Below are 20044 nucleotides of genomic sequence, written 5' to 3'. Positions count from 1 at the left end.
CTTATCGAGCTCGCTTATTGAGCTCGAGCTCGACTCGATAAGAAACTGGGCTCGAGCTCTGTTTTACTCATTAACATTAATGAAACTCGAGTTCGGCTTGGTTCGGTTCGATATTTTTTTTAAAATATTATTTATACTATTTAAATAAAAATATTTAAATAAAAAATATTATTTATATATTATTTAATATATAAATAATATATTCATTATATAATTTAAATAAAAATAAACGAGCCAAACTTGACGAGCCGAGCTCGTGCGAGCTCGAGTTCGGCTTGTTTACTAAACGAACCTAATATTCAAGTTCGAGTTCGACTCGTTTACTAAACGAACTGAGCTAAACATGTTCATGAACAATTCGATTCATTTGCAGTCATATGCGTAAAGGGTGTGCATTACACCCGAAAAATTTGCCGCTTGTATTAATGTGGATATGCAACAAAATAGTGCAAAGTACTGTCTTGTATTATCACGACCCAAAATTTCATCGAGCGGTCAAACCTGAAGCACAATAACATTTATACGCACATGCACAATTCTTATATGGAAAATGGCTCGTAGCTCGAATTCGATGGCCCGAATTCGGCTCGAAACCAAAAACGACGTCGTTTTGGGTTTCGATTTTTTTTTTCTGCCTTTTCTTTCTCTTCCTTTTCTTTCTTTCTTTTCTTCTTCTTCTTCTTCGTTGAACACAGGAGAATAGCAGAGGAAGAAGAGAGGAGAAGAGAAAAAGAAGGAGAGAGAGGGAGGGAGAAAGAGGGAGAAGGAGAGGAGATCGTCGCAGCACCACCGCCGTCGCCTCGCCACCGCCGATCGTCGCAGCACCAGCGATTGTCGCAGCACCACCGCCGTCGCCTCCGGCCCTGCCTCCGCCTCCGCCTCCGCCTCCTCCTCCCCCTGTGATTATGCCCCCTCCAGTCCTCCTCCTTCCTCCTCCTCCTTCCTCCTTCTCTTCTTCTTCTTCTTCTTCTTCTTCTTCTCTGAATTCGAGCCAAATTCGAGCCTCCAAATTCGAGCTACCTATCGGAACCGTTCTTATATTTATATCACTAATAGTGTTAACCTTTCAATCAATCGTCTTATTGGGTGTTTGAAAAAAAAGCCTTTTTAGTTTTTTATGGGTTAAAATAGTAATAAAAACAAAATAGATTAAAATAGTTAATAAGATAAATGAGTCATTTGGGAAGATGATAAAAAGTTAGTTTTTAGTTTTTTTACCCATTTTGAGTCATATCGCCTCTTATATTTTTTATTCACAAAAAGACAAAATAGACTAAAAAAGCCAAAAAAATCAATTTTTTACCAACTTTTCAAAACAATCCAAAATGTCACATTAAATTTATAATCATTTTATTTTTTTCTTATAAACATCACATCCAACTATAAAAAAATCTAATTATTTTTCCAAACACAAAAATTTTAACCTCCTAAAATAGCCAAAAACTAAAATAACCTATTAAAATATCAACTTTCCAAACACCCACTATATTAATTGATCCATTCAATTATAAAATATTCATTCAATTTACAATTTAATATTTTAATTTAAAAATTAAAAAGTCATTAAAAAAATTAAAAGATCAACAATATATATTAAAAAGTAAAAAAATTATTTTTCTTTTTACTTTTTATACATTTTTTCGTAAAAAATTAAAAAAATTATTCTAAGCATACTAATTTTTTACCTCTTATATTAATCAAAAAATTACTAAAATAAAATTTTCTCGCCTAAGTTAGTTCCTTCCCTTGCACCATTATCCAAAAACACTAACATGAATCTATTTTTACATCTAACTTCATAATAAAAAAATATATATTTACAATCAACTCTTTCATAAATACAAAAGATAAAACTACATCTTAGAGTAACCCTGTGTAAAATCTCAACTACAAAACGCACACATTTGATTCTCTAGAAAATCCAAACTTCCAAATTGAGGTGAGGTGAGCTAGCTATAGTTTGGGAATCTAAAGAAAAGAAATTAATTTAAAAATAATGAGTTAGAGCCCAGTAAGGATATCAATCTCATGGAGTTATAAAATTTGTTCCTTCTAATTGGGGTCAATAATAAGGATAATAAATATCACAACTTTATTAGACTCAGTGAAAAATTTCATAAATCATTATCAAAAATTTTCAAAGAATATAATAAAGAGAAAAAATACATTTGAACAAGGAAATCAAAACAAAAAAATAAATAATTTCTCAATACACTACATTGCCTTAGGATTGCTTACCTTGTGACTTAGATGGTAATAGTAGCATTACCCAAAATATATCCATATGAACATAACTCATGTCATCAAAATATTTCAATTCTTATTTCAATATTTCAATCTCCATGATTCTTTATGTACAATGAGCCTTATGATCCTTAAAACATTTCGGTTCTAAGACTCCAAAACATTTCAGTCCTTGTGGCCCAATATACTACATTTGGTTATATGATCAACAAAAAGAAGTATTTTCATATAATGTTTCATTGCCATTCCATCACCATCATCATCATCACCATCATAAAATTTGAAAGACTCAACTTAAATAAATTTTCATAGAAAAATTGATGCTTCATTATACAAATGAAATCCTTTATTTAAACTCGATTTTTGACCTCGTTAAATTTATAGATTTTTCAATACATACTAATATCATGATAACACATGTAATTTAACTCATTCTCGAACTTTGTATTTCAAATAGAGGTACTGTTTTTCATAGCAAGATATAATTGCCCCCAAAATAGCAAAAAGTATAGATTTGAAACTCAGGAGTAGAGACTCCTTTCTCCAATCTTAACAATTAGTAGATAAGATCTAAAATTAGGGAAATACTATGAAAACTACAACATCCATCAAATTAATAACTTTTATACATGCAAAAACATCCATAGAAACTTAGGGCACGTTTGGTATGATGGAATGAAATGAAATAGGAATGGAATGAGAGTGAGAATGGAATATAAGGTTAAATGGAATGAAATGTACATTCTCATTCCATTGTTTGGTTGCCAATATTGAATGATATAGGAATTTGATGATAATTATCATTCTTATGTTTGGTTATGCTTATCTTATAGAATGGAATAATTTATTATTATTTTTTTTTTAACAAGCTAGTAACAAATCAATTAAAAATTTATATAGATCATGATAATGTTAATAGTTGTGAGAGTGATGGTGTGAGTTGTAGTGATGGTAGCGGTGGCATCGGTGATGGTGATAGCAACGATAGTAGAATGGTGATCGTAGATTGTTATAGCCATACTAGTGGTGGTAATGTGGTATTATGGCTACAATGGTGGTGGCAGTGACAGCAACCAACTGTAGTAGAGTAGTGGTTCTCATGATTAGAGGTGTGCGCAGTGTGGTTCAGGCAGTTTTAGAGTAAAATTACAAACCGAATGGCGGGTTAGCGGATTGACAAATTGCGATTTGGGAGATTTTTGGCGGATTGGAGGATTGAAGAATATTCTAACTAATTATAATACATTTGCATAATATATAACACTAATTTGTATAATATTTTTTAGATATATAACACAAAGTAATTTTACATAATATGTTTCATATATATAACCACTAATTTGTAATAAATTTTATGTCTTAAATCTCTCACACACTCATTTTTACATTGATATTTCATTGGAAGTTAAAAAAATATATATGTATTAACTATAGCAAAGCGAAGCGGTTCGGTTAGCTGATTATAAATTTTAAATTTTAAATTGCGGTCAGCGGTTAGAACGATGAGGATTGATGCGGATCAGTGCAGTTTTAGCGGATTGAGCAGTATTTTGCACAACCCTACTCGTGATGGTGATGGTGGTAGTGTGATTTTTATGAAAGTGGTAATAGTAGTGATAAGGTAGTGGTTGTGACGACAAAGATAGTAGTAGTAGTAGGAGCGGTGGTAGTATAGGGGGTGTGGTGGTTGAGGTGGCAACCGTGGTAATGGTGGCAGCAGTGTTGTGGTGGCAGTAGCGGTGGCAGTAGTAGGAAAATGGAATGGTGGTAGTAGCTAAATAATAATATATTTTTTAAGTGTCAACAAATTTTTTTTTTATAATTAATTTCATGATAGAATGGAATAGTCATTCCTTAAATTGGAGGAATGAATAAGCATTCCCATATTTCGTTGCAATATTCTCATTTAGATAAGGCGTACCAAATAAGAAAAAGGGAATGCAAAGTGTAGACACCCCATTTTTGACTGACCTTAAGACTCAGACGTCACCAATTGAGCGCTCGGTGATGGTGCATATTGTGCTCGTTCAGAGGTTTCGGAGTCTCGGCTGCGAGCCTTGTCTCCGGACTTCCAGACTCTTTCATGCTTTTCCTCGGTTTGCGAACTAGGCTCTGTTTTCTCTGTTTTCTTTTCCCGAAGGGAGGGAGAGGTCTCGTAGATCATCTCTCAGTGGCCGTAGGCTACGTTTCGTGGTCGTAGGCCATTTTGCCCGTTTGGAGTCCGGTTTCCGATTTTTCGGAGCCGTTGGCCGTGTGCCTCGGTTCGGGACCGCTTAACCACCTCCGTTTGCTCCGGTTTTTGGCATGCATCTTATTTTCTCCCTTTCGAAGGACACTGTGGTTCGAGAGACCAACTTCGTGGTCGAACACCACTTCCGGTGCCTAACAGTCAGTTTTTGGGGCCTCGAGCTGCGCGTTTCGGCCCCCGAACCTCCATTTTGCATCGGTTTGAGTTCATTTTTGGCAGGGACCTCTGTTTCACAGCTAAGAAGGTCGTAGAAGGGTGGGAGGCCAGTAATTGTTCTGACAACCAGTTTTATTCCTCCATCGCCCTCCATCGCCCGTTTTTCTCACTTAAAAGCCAATGTTGACCACCCTAAGGCCACTTTTTCCAGCCCTAAACCACATATTTGTGTTGTACACACCTGGGAGGCCACCAATATCATATGGCCGGCCAGTAATTGTGTGTGACCCTTTTGAACCCCTCATAAAAGTAGGCTTTTCTCTCTCCTGGTTTACTTTCTCCAGTTTTTGACCACATGGTTGTGTTGTGCACACATGGGAGGCCACCAATCTGGGGTGGCCGGCCACTAATACTTCTTGAGCCTTTTGACCCTTGGCCGGCCGGCCATGGGGAGGGCCGGCCGGCCACCTACAACTTAAAAAATAGGCCGGCCTTGCTCCCCTCCTCTGGTACATTACAAATATGTATTTTGTTTCTCCCCAGATTGTGTATCCGGAGGGCCAACTTTTGAGGGGAAATTTGAATTCCATTTCCCCCCCTTCTTTCCCCCCTCTTTTGCCTATATAACAGCACCTCCAGCTCCCATTTAGAGGGTTACAAAATTTGCTTTAAGCTCCTACATTGTATCTCTCTCTCTCTACACTCCAACCCTCAAAACCTCCCAAACCCTACACCATTTCTACACCACCACCTAGCACTACACCACCACCTAGCACCACACCACCACCATCCATTCCAGCCACTTGGAGCTGTTTTCCAGAGCTAAGGAGCCACCAAACTTGGTCCAAGAGCTACTGAAGCTTGGTCTACAAGGGTGAGTCTTCATTCTCCCTCTTTTGTGCTTTATTTTGTTCTATATCTAAGCCATACTTGCTTACATTTTTGGGCTCCGACCTTAACTGAAAATAGCATTATTTTGAGCTTATTTTCATGGTTGTTTAGGGGCCTCTCCCTGTTTGAGGCTTCCTTTTTACACTTGCTTCTTTACCTCTCTTGTATGCCTCTTTCTTGCATAGTATTTTAGGCCTATTTGTAAACTGTTTTGAGCTTGGTTATAAACTGTAAAGTGGCTTATTTTGAACCTTCTTAAACATTGTTGAAGGGATCTTCACTGTTTGAGACTTTCTTTTGTCACTTGCCTCTTTATCCCTCTTTTGGCCTTATTTTTGCATGTTTTGTTAGCCCCTTGTGCTTGTATTTTTGGGCTCCGACCCGAACTGAAAATAGTCATATTTTGACCCCCTCATCATATTTGATCAAGGGTCCTTTTCTGTTTGAGGCTCCTTTTTTCTCTTTGTGTTTAAACCTTCTTTTAGGCCTATTTTTGCATAGTGTTTTAAGCTTACTTGTGCACTGTTTTGGACTTGGTCATAAACTGTAAAGTGCATTATTTTGAGCCCCTATTCAACTTTGTTGAAGGGCTATTCATTGTTTGGGGCCATCTTCTGTCCCTTTGTGTTTAATCTCTATTTTAGGCCTTTTCTTGCATGATAGATTAGCCCTATTTGCATTCGTTTTTGGGACTTGTTATAAACTGGAAATATGCATGTTTTGGGACTGCCTTGATTCTGTCTTTATGCTTCATATTCAAATAATGCATGCTTTGTATAGCTATAAGTCATTCCATGCGCCTAATTTCGAGTTTCGGGTCTCATTTCATGCATCGGGTGCCATGTTTCCATGTTTCGGGGCTGTTTTGCATCATATTTTGGTACTGAAATTTTCATGTTTGCATATCATGTTTCATACCTTGCCATGCTTTGTTAGAGTGGCATTTGTGCCTTAGGATCGGTCCTCGATTTGCGTGCATGCGTGCACGCATCTCGAGTGTCTCATTTTCATCTAATGGCTACTAATGTGAGTGTGGCTGAGGTCCACTCATGTTGGTGTAAGCCCATTATGCATTGTGTATGCCATTTCATTTCATAGCATTGTGTATGCTAGGTTGTATGTTAGCGCATTGTGTGTGCCATGTTACCTCGTGCATCGTGTATGCCATTTCATAGCATTGTGCATGTTAGGTTGTATCTTAGTTGCATTCATGCATGTCATGCATACTGCATTGTGCTTGGGATAGGAGTTAGCCTGAGCACGAAAAACGAGGTACGTTTCGTACTCCGAGTGACGGAACGTGTCTCAATTCTCGGTCGCCGACACTCCGGATTATCCATGATGGAGTCTAGGCCTTGTTGTGTCCATATGTGCATTCATTTCATATTGAGTCATGCAATTTGACTTCTCGGCCATCATGCATGCGAGATGCGTGATTGGCGGCACGAGGATCGAGGACTACACTCCCTGAAGAGTAGTCATGTATACATATGTGAAAATACTTTGCCATGCCCCTTTGTTGCTCTCTGTTGCAGTAAATCAGAAATTGGCAGCCTTCCGGAGCTTGGCACGCATTCCAAGAACAATTGCAAACAGAGGCAAACCGGGGCATCGCGAGGGATTCTCCGCACAAGGCAAACCGAGCATGCATCATTCATCATCCGAAGCGGCGTCGAGGCAGTCCCTAGCTTGCATGCTAGTTTACAGCTTACCTAGTTTAATTTGTCAATTAATTAGGATTTTGTAATTATTTGGACTGTAATTATTTGGGACTGTATATTATTTATTCGGACCCTCTGCGCGAGGGCATAATTGTAATAAGTGTGCGTGTGTGTGATGTATGTCTTCCAACCCCATGTCTTTCTTCCTTTTATTTACCCGCTTATGATGGTTAGATTAGGGCATGTTTCAATTAGCATACAGTATGATAGCGTGTTTGCATTCATTCATCTATTTTGCATGCACCGGGCTCGGCGCATCATACTAACTGCATCGTATTTTCAATTCCAAGTTGAATACATGCTAGCTGTAGCATTTCATATGCCATGTTTAGAATAGCCGAACCTGCTATAGTTGCATTTTTGCATGTGTTGCATTAGGCATTTCCGTATAATTAGGATCATGCATGGATTTCTAATTGGCTTCTGTTTTGGCTTGGAGTACTCGGTAAGTTTTATGCTTTAGCATCCTTGCATTCGTGTGAGTGACTGCCATGATAGCATGCTTACCATGAGGCTAATTGCTTATGTGATATAATTGCCTGAATGCCTGTGAGTGAAGGTTGGGTTATTTGGATTGGAATAATTCATTCATTGTGTGTTTTAAGCCCACTAGATAGTGACAAAATCATGTTTTCTAAGCCCACCTGAAAGTGGCAAATCCACGTCTTAGCCTACTTGCGAGTAGCACCATCAAACCATTTTCAAATAAACAAACATGAAATGTTTTGTTCCAATTCAGGCGATCCAGTCTATACTTGTATGCTGTGCGCATCACATAGTAAATCTAGGCTAATAACCGGAATAAGAAACGCATAATGTTTTCAAAAATAGATATCATGGTTAGTAGAGGCCGATCTTTGATCGAGCGAGCGGGGGTGCTCACGAAGTGACCTTCCCCAATCGTACCTAAGTTCCCGAGCCGAGGCAACTTTGGTGATGACGGACACGTGGCCTTAGGCAAACGAGTCAGGGTTTCCTAAATTTTCCCAAAATAAAATATTTAGGTGGCGACTCTGTATCTGGCAAAGCAGTCCATATTTGGCACTTCTTTCAAAATCTGTTTTCTCAAAACGATTTGCCGGATTTGGACTCTTTGGTTCAGATTTAGAACTGTGACAATTTTAGATTCCTGAACTATAGTGAGCCCAATATCGAGCGGAACGGGGGGACTCGTTCCTCCCGGGGCGTTCGGGGACGTCTACACAAAGCTGTAATGAACATTCCATTGCAACCCATTCCATCGTACCAAACGTGCTCTTTGTTTGGCATAAACTAAACAAGTGCATTTATTTGAATCATATTATCTCTCTACTTTTCTGCACATCTTTTCATAAAATGTCAAAAAGGATACTTATTTAGATCATCCCCAATAACTCCTAAAGGCCTCATTAGACAACACAACTTTTAACCTAAAAGCCAAAAAATACTTAAAAACCCCAAAACCTACTATTTTACCCTATAAACCTATCTATAAAATTCAAATCACATGATGTCTACAACAGGTTTGGTAAAATGACCTTTTTATCCCTCATTTATGTCAAAACCTACAATTGATGGATTGATTTAAGCAGAGTTCAGCTGTAACACTTCAACAGACTTGTTACATCAAACAAGATGACCAAAGAGAGGGATTGGCTTCATTTAACAATGCAACACAACACCAATAAAAAAACTCTGGTTGCGTTTGGTAAAGATTTAGCCTCTGTTTGAGAAGATGGGTTGAGCTAGGTTTGGGGCTATTTTAGCCACAAAAACACAAAAATAGGATTTTTAATCCAATAAGACAAAACATCGCATTCAATCCATAATCATTACATTATTTCTCACACAAAAAGTCACAAAAGCCAAAAAGCCCTTCCCAAACGAGACTTTTTAGCACCAGGCTAAAATAGCCAAAAAGCCAAAAAGCTAATCCACTTCCCAAATGAACCTTTAGAATTATGATTTAAGAATAGAGTTGTATTTTGAGTTTGTGAGTTTTAGAATTATGATTTGAGTGTGAAAATTTTGTTTGGTTATTAGTTTTAAAAAGAGTTTTGAATTGAGTGATGTGACATATGATATTTGATTCAAAAATTTACAACTCATAATCAAACACACAACTTAAAATTCTATTCAAAGTTCATTAAAAAAAAATTTAATTCAAAATATTTTTTATTTAAACTATAAAAATAACAGGTGCCAAAAAAAAAAACTCAAACACTAGGGGTGTTCGTGGTTCAGTTTGGGATGGTTTGCAGTTTGGTTTGAACCTGCCCACATTTATATGGTTTGGGAAAAAGTCAACCCGCAACCGCCTTCAGTGCGGTTTGCGGTTTGTGCAGATAGGGTTCGCGGATGTGCGGGCGGTTACGAGCGGTTTGCAGATTGGACTTTTTTTCAAAAATTTATTTTAAAAAGCCTTTTTTTTTTCCCATTTTGTCAATATTTATTTTGGACCATTTTCCTCCCATTTTCTAAAATGCTTCAACATAAATAATTAATGAATTAAAACTTATAAAATTAAAAATACAACAAAATCAATTCGTAACCCAAATAAATCATTCAAAATCCTAAATTCATCATTAAGTTGCATTCATCATACATTCATTATTCCTATCCCAAATTAAAAAATCCTACATTGAAAATCCTACATTCTTCATTCCTAACCCAAATAAATAAATAAATAAATAAAATAATTCTTCATTAACTTACATTCATCCAAAATGCAATAAAAAAAATTAAAAAAAAATAATTAACTTACATTCATCCAAAATGCAATTAAAAAAAAAATTGTTGTCAAACTTCATTCAATTCAAACCCATGAAATAAAATAAAAACATTTCTAAGATATAAAACTTCATCATGAATCACATCCAATCCAACTTTCAAAAATTCCAATTCCATGCATCTGGTTGATGAATCATACACAAAAATAAATTGAAAAATATAAACTTTAATCTTCAATCTTCATAATTCCTTTGACAAAAAAAATTGTAAAAGAATAAAGTAATGAAAAGATAAACAAATGTCTATATATTGCATCTCAATATAGTAAGAAAATGTGTTGAGTATATGAAAAAATTGCCAATAAGCAAATGGATATTAGAGTTCAATTATAGTATCAACATTATAGGTTGAACTTTAAGATGAGCTTGACTCCAAAGTACCTAATTAACAGTCAACAAGAGAAGATTAATAAAACTTACATTAGAAAATGAACAACACAAATAAAAATGAAGATAAATAAACTCTCATATATATTTTTTTTTTGGGTGAATAAGTCAAAAATAAATTACCCGAGTCATATTGCTCAAATTCCTCCACATCATCCATTGCCTTTCAAAGAGAAATTGGAAGGTTGCTTCGAAGCTAATTTTGAGTACATACAAGAGCTTCAACCATATAAGGCAAGAGTAAACTACAAAATGGGTCAAGAATACGCCTCCTAATACTAAAAGCCGACTCCGACACAACGGTAGAAATAGGCATGGCCAACACATCCCTTGCAAGTTGCGATAACACTCTATATTTGATTGCATTCGCCTTCCAATAATCCAAAATCTCAAATGTTTGATTCTTTGCAAAATGTTCAACCTCAGATAAATATTGTTCCAATTCTGACTTAGATCCACTAGTGCATCACCCCTCCAAATAGGAATTAAATTGGGAGTCAACCAAACAATAGGGATCGTCGTCGTCATCATCTTCCACCATATGCACAACTTCACTCACACCTGGAAGTTTCTCATTTGAAGGATAAAGTGTGACATAATGGCTATACAAACAACTCAAATAACTCTTAACCTTGTCTACCATATCTCCCACCTTCTTATTATATCCAAGAAATAAATTTGAAAAACAAAACTCTAAGTATGTCATTTTTTTGGTAGGATTAAGAACAACCGCAACATACAATAACAAATTGATCTTACTTCCCTCCCCCAATACTTGCTAAACTTTTGTTTCATAGTTTTTGCCATTGTGCTCAAAGTATCATCCTCCTCCAAAATTAATTGGTTAATTTTGCTTTCAATAACAAACATTTCTTTGTAAAAAGTATTGGAAGTAACAAAGAGAGACCCCGAAAATTCTTAGTTGCAAGATAAAATAATTTTAGAAATCTCAAAAAAATTCTACATTTTTTCCAATCCAACTCATTCGGACTTCTCCTTATGCCACCATCAACATCCTTAAAATAAGGTTCAAAGTTGGAATCCACAAACTTCAAGCGGTTAAAAGCCTTCTAATACTTTTCGGCGGCCTCTAACATCAAATAGGTAGAGTTCTACCTAGTTGGTACATCTAGGCATACAAGAGCTTTTGAATCAAGTTTGAGTGTAGCTGCACACTTCTTAAAAACATCATGCCTATGAGGAGAAGACCTCACATATCTCACCGCAAGTCTAATGATGGCAATAGAATCGTCCATTTCTTTCAATCCATCACTTACAACGGGATTAAGAATATGTGCACAATAACACATATGAATAACTCATGTTGCAAAATAGTCCCCTTCCAATCTTTGGTTATCGTATTCAAATATTGAATGGTAGATTATTAAAACTAGCATTATCAACTATTAAGGTGAATATGCTATCAATGTTCCACTCAATCAAACACGACTCAATTTTCTGACCCAATGTTTCTCCTTTGTGATCCTCAACTTGTTGAAAATTTATGATTCTTTTTTGAAGTTTCCAGTTATCATCAATGAAATGAGCTGTCAAACACATGTAACACAAATTCTGAATAGATGTCCAAGTGTCCGTAGTAAAACAAATTCTACAACCCTTCATGGCCTTCTTTAACATATCCCTTTCATTCTTGAATATGTTAAGCACTTCTCTAGATATGGTTTGACGAGAGGGAATTGGTGTGAATTTGGGTTGCATGACATTACAAATCTTCTAAACCTAACACCTTCCACAAATCTAAATGGCAACTCATCAATGACCACCATCTCCGCAAGAGACCTTTTACAAGTATCAAAATTAAAAGTTATTGCTACAACCTCAACACTCTCTTCATTTTGTTTTGGTTTAAGAATTAATGTTTGTTGACCATTTGTATCCTTATTTCGATATTCTTTACAATTGGGTGTATGACTTCTCAATTTGCTAGTCCTATGAAGTCTAGAGTCAGCCAAATACTCTTTCTTGCAATATTTACATACAACTCTACACTTCCTATCGGTCCCTACAACCTTATCAAAATGATCCCAAACTGTGGATGGTGCTCTCCCTCTTCCATCCTCACTCTTTCTCTTTGGGGGTCTAGGAGGCTTAGGTTCAAGTTCGGGTTCGGCTAAGAGGGGATTCATTTGAGAATTAGAGGATTCCGGAGGTAAAAGATTGATTGCGGGAGATTGAACACTATCCTCCATTTAAACTGGATTGCACAAATTACAGATTCAATTTCATTAACATAACAGATTACAGATTCAATTTCAATAACATAACAAATTTAATAATAGATTCAATAACATACTCAATTTAATAACAGATTTAATCACCCTCTACAAATTTTTTAATAACAGATTCAATACAGATTCAGTTTAATAACAAATTTAATTTCCACTTCTAACACAAATTCAATAACAGATTTAATTCCAATACCACAGATTTAATTCCAAAAATACAGATTCAATTAAAAAAAATCAGAGAAAGAGATCTGTTTGCATAAACACAGATTCAATTTCCATATCTTACAAATCTGTTACTACAAAAAAAAAAAAAAAAAAGACAAATCTGATTGCATAAACAAATCTGGTGTGATGAGAGAGTGAGAGAGACAGATCACAGAGAGAGAGAGAGAGATTTGATATGTTGCAAAAAAAATCAAAGATCGAGGAGAGAGAGAGAGAGAGAGAGAGACAGAGACAAAGAGACAGGGACAAAGAGAGAAAGGCTTACTTGAGAGGTTGATCGGTGAGACGAGAGAGTGAGGTCGATCAGTCGATCTTGCGATGAGAGAGAGTCGATCGGTGAAGATGCAAAATGAGAGAGTGAGAGAGTGATGAGATAAGAGAGTGAGGGAAACAGATTAGAGAGAGAGAACTAATATGTTGCAAAAAAAAAATTCAAAGATCGGAGAGAGAGAGAGAGAGAGAGAGAGAGAGAGAGAGAAAGGCTTACTTGTGAGGTCGATCAGAGCGATGAGAGAGTGAGGTTGATCGGTCGATCTTGCGATGAGAGAGAGTCGATCGGTGCTGATGAAAAACGAGAGAGTGAGAGAGAGACTGATGAGATGAGAGAGTGAGGGAGACAGATGAGAGAGTGCGTAGCAGTGTGTTTTTGAGTTTGAGAGATAGATTAGGGTTTTAACTAGTTTTGTTTGTTATAGATGAAGTGAAGATGAACGGTCTAGATTTGAAATATATATATATATATATATAAAGGTTAATGCGAGCGGGTTAGGCGAGTGTGGTTCAAACCCGCAACCCGCCCGCAACCTAAAAATCAACCAATATCCAAACCGTACCCGACCCTAATGTGTTTGCGAAACTATCTATACGTGTGCGGGTCGGATCGAGTAGGGCACTTTGGACGGGTTGGATAACCCTATGCCCAGCCCTAATGAACACTGTTCCGATCAACTGGTCGGACATTTGGGAGGATGACAGGGTAGACCCAAAATTCAAAAATCCTCTACTTTTCGGAATGGAGGAACACAAAAGAGATAGAGTGGCTAAACAGGAAAGAGAAATATGTTTTGAAATGTGTGGTGGAATCACAATTCCAAAACTCCATCCAAATAATGCATGCAAATGGAGGGGTGGAATTAAGTTTTCAAAGCTGCACCAAACACAGTCTCTATTTTTTTTATGTCAAAACCAATAGAGAGGAATACAAAAATAATAATTGAAGCGAACAAATTATTTATTTATTTTTTGCTCTTCATTTGGTTTTTGAATTGAAATTTTGAGTGTGGAGTTATATTTTGAAAAATAAGTTTTCAAATGATTTTTTTTTTTTTTTTTTGGAGTAAACTTGTTTGGTTATAAGTTTCCTCAAGAGTTTTAAAAAAAAAGTTTTGAGTTATATTTTCCAATAATTTATTTTAACTATTTACAAATTTTCTTAATTTTATTCAAGAGTTGGGTACATATTTTTTGGCCAATACAAAAATCATAACAAAATTTGGCCAAAAATTTGAAAATATTTTTTTCGAATAAAATTAAATAAAAAAGATTTTTCTTCATAAATAGTAGACGAAAAAAATATTTCTTGAAAAAACAAGATTCCACAAAAGTAGAAAAAATTTAATTTGAAAGAACAAAATTAAAATTATAGTTTTTTTACTTTTTTTGGGGGGGGGGGGGAATAGAGTAGAGAGTTTGGTTATGAGTTTTGAAAAGAATTTTTGAATGGAGTTTTAAAATGTTTATTTTGAATGAAATTTTGAAAAAAATTTAGTTATGAATTTTAAAAAGAAATTTTTAAAAAAATTTTGAATAAAATTATTACATTCCAAAAATTAGAACCTGGATAAAATTGTAACACATAAACTGACAAGGATTTTTTGGGAATAAAAAAATGGTGAAGTCCAATCTTTATGGTTTCTCAACAACGGAAGTCCCACTTGATGCATCCCATTTCAGTCTACCTTGGCAATTTACCTATATTTTGATTTCATAAAATATTTTATTTGACGTCTTTTTTTTAAAAAAAGTCAAAAAATTGTCCTCAATCATGTCAGTGTTTTTTTATTTCATATTTTAGTTAAAAAGTCAAAAAATTATTAAAATAACATATTTTAAATGAGGCCTAAATACAAGTATAAAACTCAATAACTAAAACTAAATCACCATAAATCTAGAAATCACCATTTCAAACTCTAAAAATGTAAAACATTAAATTAAACCTTTTAAGAGAGATATTCTTACCAATTAAAGGGATATTTGAGATGATTTAAATAAATATACTTTTTAACTTTTTATAAAAATATGTAAAGAAAAATAAAAAAGTGATGTGACCCAATAAGTGTAGTTATCTAAATAAGTACACTTATATAGTGTATGCCAAATAACCCCTAAAAAGCCTCTAATCTCTCAAGAAAGAAAAAAAATATATATATATATATATATAATCCAAGCTTTGATCCTTTAAGAGGTTAAGAAAAATTTAGAATTGGAACTTTTTTTCTGCTATTTTCGAAGAAAGAGGAGTGGGCAATTGGAGTTTTTTCCAACAAGGTAAGATGGCCGGCCGTGGTAGAGATGGTGGGTTGAGGTGGTGGTATAAGGTTGGAGCAAAGGTGGGGTGTTTGGCCAACAAGAAAGTAAGGGAAAATAAGAGAAAGGTAGAGAGAAGTTAGAGAGAGAAGAATGAAGACAAAATGAAATAAAAATTTGCATTTTTTTTTTTTTTTTTTTGAAAGGTGGTGTTTGGTCACACCTACAATTAAGTTTGGAATTGGGTTTAGATATCCTAAGTGAAGTTTAATTTGGGAGCGTGTTTGACTCTAGATAAATGTTGAATATATTATGGGTCCCTTTTTTTGGGGTTATAGGAAATGAGATTGGATTAAGATGGATGTTGGGTCCACTAATATTGTGTTTGTTTACAAAATAGGAAAGGAGATTCACAATACTTTGGAACTATGATAGGGCTTCATGGATGGGATTAGTAGTTCTCCATAAGAGACGATAATAGAAAAACAATGAGGTACTTACGTGTAGGTCCTAATAAGTGGACTTATTGTCTAATAGGTTCTATAGAAAAAATTTGTCATAAAAAAGGTCACTAATTGTAAGTTTTAACGACAATTTATAAAAATCATGACAACAAGAGTCACTAATTGTCAATTTTTAGTGACATATATAAAAAAATTATTTTTAGCAACAATTTTACCAAGATTTATTTTTTATAGGAGAATGGGAATTAAGTCCAACTATTAGGACCTATTGGTAGTTTATCCTAATATTTATACCAAAAAAAATTATATTAAAAAGATAAAATAGTATCCCAAAAAAATATATTTATGAAGTATAGTTTTTAATATTAAAATATGTAATGCATTTATTAGTTGTATAAATCCAAATTTGATAGTAATGCGATAAGGGTATTTATAAAATTTTACATAATTAATCTTATTTCTATCTATAAAAAACAGACAGAAACTATTATTGATCTAATTTTTATCAAATAAACACAATTTTTTTTAATCGCTCATTAACAATCTCAGTCAACCAACCTTTAAAAACAAGCATGCCGTATATATATATATATATATATATATTTCTTCTTCTATTCATTACTTACTGTACCGGCAAAGAAAAATCACGTACTTGTTGATAAAGAAATCTAACGAAGAAGATGATCAGCACCACTATGCGATCGTTATCTGCAAGAAAAAAACCCCTAACCTTAGTTGGGGGCCCTCCGACGCCCAAGTCAGTCCTCCAATATTATCGAAATATTTAATGGACTAATTCATAGAGAGAAATTGCGTACCTCAATCCATGAGAGTGTTGCCTATTTATAATATTCAATGACTTACTTAGCAAGTTGTTTGAATGTGTCACGCCCCACTTTTTATTACTCGAAGTCATTACCAAATTCATTAACTTAATTCAATTTCAAGGATAACATGTGGAAATAAACTCATACATTCAATCTGTAGAAGTGATTAACAATACTCTCATTCGTATGCAAAGTAAATATTACATGAACATACTTAATAAATTGCCCCTGGGGCTTACATCACATAAGGTACAAGAAGAAGGGTGTAACCCTTTTACAACAATGGCATTCCGCCCACATAAGAGAGGCCCCGTGGCCAACAAATCAGAAGACCCAAATCTTGCAGCACATTCTGCTCAACACCTGAAAAAGATTCAACAACGTGTGATGAACATATAGTCCAGTAGGGAACTCAACATGGCCCTCAACAATAACAACATACAGATAGCTATGATCATGAACACCCATTCTCATGCTAGAATAGTAATGTGACAGTTTATACAAAATATACATAAGTATGAACTTTTCTTGAAAACAACCATTTCAATCAACGCCATAGGCGATTCAATTTTCTTTTCCTTTTCATTAATCCCCGTTCCCGATCTTTCACAACATTAACAATACCTTAGGAAATAATTTCACTAAGCCCACTACACTCTTCCATTTTCCAAATATACACGGATATGCTTTTCAAAATATATGTTTCTTTAAAAAGTCCGTTCTCCTTCACACTTTCCAAAAGACAAATATGACATTTTAGCTTTTTCCCGATACAATCAATTATAAACATGCACTGTTATAAAAAGGAGATAACAACTCACCGATATGCACAAGATAAACCAATGAGGCAACTCGCCCCTCCAAAACCACAATCAACACAATCCATGATATTCCCTAACACACTGAAATATCAACAACAAACTTTGCTCTACTAGCTATGCGCATAGTAAGCCAAAGATACACCTCTCACAACAACATACCAGTTTACCAGGCGCTAGCTGGAAGGGTGTGGAACCTTAGATTCTCAGCGCAGTCAGTTTACCAGGCGCTAGCTGGAAGGTAACGGTACCTCTGATTATCAGCGCAGGGTATAACACCACCAATCAAAATGCAACAGGGCATAACCAACATGTACAACATATATACATAAACTATCCAAATACAAACAATGTGTTAAAGTATATGAACACATAGGTGTGTGGAGTCCATCCCCCATCTTCTCATGCACACTGGAGTACAACCCCTCTCTCCTCCCTAACAAGTATACATATATAATGCATCTCAATATTTCATCACATAAGATGTTCAATTAACAATGGTGTAATGCATACACGACTATTCAACACAACCACGTCATCCTCCACCGATGACCAAGGACAAAACCTCTAGATGCAAATATTTAGTACATCTATTAAAGACTCAATTACTATGAGACCACAAACCCGACAACAACATTAACATGGTAGTTCAAGATACAATTCCACACATGTGTGTTCAACACTCATGAAACAACAATCCAATTTTCATACGTATTTCAAAATACCTTTCCCATTTCACAAAACAAGTTCCATATCCCTTTTGTTTTCACAAAATCAACTCCGTCTCTTTTGTCGTTACAAAACCAAATTTATTCCTTTGTTTTACAAAACCACTTCCATTGATAATAAAGTCATAACTCACATTAGTCCACTACATTCATTTCAAATCATTCCAAAGCCAAAGTTAATCCCTTATGCATTAACACCTTCACCCAACCCACATCAACACTAGAGATTTACAATATAGATTCACTATCCTCCATTTTAATTTATCAATCAAAATATGATTTAGGGCTTTTTCTTCTATCAACTACAACATGCTAATTTACACTCCAATTAGCCCAAAACATCCATCAATGACAACATAACCATTTTCCAACACCCAACCCTAGGTTCCTTCTCATGATTTCAAACAAATCCAACATGGATATGATTTTTATGCAATACAAAATTACCACATGTCTATCTATAGACGAAGTATTAAAAAAGAACAAGGAGAATCCCTACCTCAAATGGAGAACTCAAATAGAGAAGATGACCCGAAATCAAAGTGCTCCAAATCTCAAATTTCTTGGATCACAACGAAGTCCTCGACGATCAACACACTTCTTACAAAGGCCCAAGGTGAGGAAAACACTCTAGCTAGATCAATCCTAAGAGAGAAGTTCGGTTTTAGAGTGAGGTGCTCTCCAATGGAGGTTTTGAAAAAGTAAGAGAGAGAAAGGAAATCAAAAAGTGATCAAAAAGGTGATTTCACGGACTGATATAAAAACAGGTCCGCTCGAGCGTACAACACCCCGCTCGAGCGTCAGACACAGGTTCACGCTCGAGCGTCCAAAGATCCGCTCGAGCGCCGGATGCACTCTCCCAGAATTTTTTGCAGACGACCAAAATGCTGAGAGGAGGAAATTCACGCTCGAGCGTCCCAACTGCCGCTCGAGCGGAAAGGCAACAACAAAAACCCGCTCGAGCGTCAAATCGCCGCTCGAGCGTAGAGACCAAAACCTGGGCAAAAATTCTAAGTTTTAAAACACAACCAACTTATTCCCAACTTGCCCAACACAACCCAAAACTCTAACACAAAGAGTAAGGGATAGAAATGAGGATAAAACAACAACGAATCTACGGAACCGAGTCCGGATTACAGTTAAACAATAACAGGGAATACCGGGATCGCTATAGAATGTTTCAGAAGTTCTATGCCCAACAATCTCCGACTGTTCAAGACTTCTATATCGATGAAATTTCATATCCCGATGAGCTTTATATAACATAAAACACTAATGCAGTGTTTGATAAATATTCGACAACTGTCATACATGTGATAATCCGTAACCATACTAAGTGGCAATGCCTAGACCCACATAATTCTTATGGTTATTTTTATTCCCTCTCAATTGCCCCCCAAGCTTTCATTCTCTTTGAACCCAGTGAAAGAGTTAAAGCTTTCCATTGTTCTGATAAAAATAGCTGTGTTATATTGCCTAGCTAGAACCATACATGGGTACTAGGGCTTATGTCAAAATACCTAACCTTGTTAGGACTTATTCTGAAAATGCCTTGTTATGACTTATTCTAACAATGCCTAACCTCGTTAGGACTTATTCCGAAAATGCCTTGTTAGGACTTATTCCAAGAATTCCTAAACTTGTTAGGACTTATTCCGAAAATGCCTAACCTTGCTGGGATTTCTTTTAAGAATGCCTAATCTCATTAGGACTTATTCCGAAAATGCCATAGTAGGATTTATTCCAAAAATGCCTAACCTCATTAAGACTTATTCCGAAAATACCTAATCTT

Source organism: Camellia sinensis, chromosome 7 (assembly GCF_055761805.1).
Source record: "Camellia sinensis isolate YWXY chromosome 7, ASM5576180v1, whole genome shotgun sequence".
NCBI classification, from domain to species: Eukaryota; Viridiplantae; Streptophyta; class Magnoliopsida; order Ericales; family Theaceae; genus Camellia; species Camellia sinensis.
The sequence above is the reverse complement of the archived record's forward strand: the minus strand, read 5'-3'. Positions refer to the sequence as shown.